The sequence below is a fragment of the Oncorhynchus tshawytscha genome, linkage group LG28 (genome assembly GCF_018296145.1).
Source record: "Oncorhynchus tshawytscha isolate Ot180627B linkage group LG28, Otsh_v2.0, whole genome shotgun sequence".
NCBI lineage: Eukaryota > Metazoa > Chordata > Actinopteri > Salmoniformes > Salmonidae > Oncorhynchus > Oncorhynchus tshawytscha.
Genome location: NC_056456.1, coordinates 32895288 through 32897078, shown reverse-complemented (window position 1 = coordinate 32897078; position 1791 = coordinate 32895288). Strand labels below are relative to the sequence as shown.

The following is a 1791-nucleotide window of genomic DNA, read 5'->3' as shown; positions in this document are numbered from 1 at the left end:
TACTGTACATGGCAGTACCAAAACAAGTGATCTAGCTAATGATTCGGGTCTCTTGGCAGCAAAGTCTGCAGAGCTGGAATGGTTGTATCCCCCATATACATAACATTATTTTGGTTGCAATCATTTTTTATAATAATTTTAATTGAAAAACTCAACGTATTTAATTCGTCATTATTTTGTGTATCAGTTCATAAACCATGTGCAAGTTATGAATTTCTCGCCAACAACCAGATAACTGTTTTCACAAAAATTACGACTATAAATTAATTCTGGAATACGAAGATTTCGTATCGTTATGGCTAGTTTTATTACATATACTTTCATATCTCTAGTTTTTGCAAGCGGCTCGTTGGTCTAGGGGTATGATTCTCGCTTTGGGTGCGAGAGGTCCCGGGTTCAAATCCCGGACGAGCCCGTATTTTTGTCACCATAGTTCCAGAGTTTCATCACAGACAGAAGGAGATTAGTTACAAATGTCTTTTGTTTAATCTTTGATAGTTTTCACATTTAATTCAACACTTCCGGTACGTTGTAGCAAATCCATTTAAACTTTTCGACCGTCTAACATACAGTACCAGTCAAAAGTTTGGACACACCTACTCACACCAGGGGTTTTCTTTATTTTTACTATTTTCTACATTGTAGAATAATAGTGAAGACATCAAAACTATGAAATAACACATGGAATCATGTAGTAACCAAAAAAGTTGGAACTGAAAAAGGGGTAATACAAGATAAAGCAAAGCAGTGCGACACAAACAGTAACACAGAGTTACACATGGAATGAACAAATGTACAGTCAATAACACAATAGAAAAAAATCTATATACAGTGTGTTCAAATGAGGTAAGATTAGGGAGGTAAGGCAATAAATAGGCCGTAGTGGTGAAGTAATTACAATTGAGCAGTTAAACACTGGAGTGATAGATGTGCAGAAGATGAATGTGCAAGTAGAGGTACTGGGGTGCAAAGGAGAAAATAAATATATGGGGATGAGGTAGTTGGATGGGCTATTTACAGATGGGCTATGTACAGGTGCAATGATCTGTGAGCTGCTCTGACAGCTGATGCTTAAATTTAGTGAGGGAGATATGAGTCTCCAGCTTCAGTGATATTTGCCATTCGTTCCAGTCATTGACAGCAGAGAACTGGAAGGAAAGGTGGCCAAAGGAGGAATTGGCTTTGGGGGTGACCAGTGAAATATACCTGCTGGAGAGCGTGCCGCGGGTGGGTGCTGCTATGGTGACCAGTGAGCTGAGATAATTTCTGTTTGAAAAAGCTAGCCTTTGCTTTCCTAACTGCCTGTGTATATTGGTTCCAAACTTCCCTGAAAAGTTGCATAACGCGGGGGCTATTTGATGCTAATGCAGTACGCCACAGGATGTTTTTGTGCTGGTCAAGGGCAGTAAGGTCTGGAGTGAACCAAGGGCTATATCTGTTCCTGGTTCTACATTTTTTGAATGGGGCATGCTTATTTAAGATGGTGAGGAAAGCACTTTTAAAGAATAACCAGGCATCCTATACTGAAGGAATGAGGTCAATATACTTCAGGATACCCGGGCCAGGTCGATTAGAAAAGCTTGCTCACTGAAGTGTTTTAGGGAGCGTGTGAAAGTGATGAGGGGTGGTCGTTTGAGTGCAGACCCATTACGGACGCAGGCAATGAGGCAGTGATCGCTGAGATCCTGGTTGATGACAGCAGAGGTGTATTTAGAGGGCAGGTTGGTCAGGATGATATCTATGAGGGTGCCCGTGTTTACGGATTTGGGGTTATACCTGGTAGGTTCATTG

At 40.9% G+C, this 1791-nt stretch overlaps 1 non-coding gene across 1 annotated transcript; it reads left to right on the top strand.

The window, feature by feature from the left end:
* Positions 1-343: 343 nt before the first annotated feature.
* trnap-ugg lies at positions 344-415 on the top strand. The gene has a single exon. It is a non-coding gene; the product is annotated as a tRNA-Pro (tRNA).
* Positions 416-1791: the final 1376 nt, after the last annotated feature.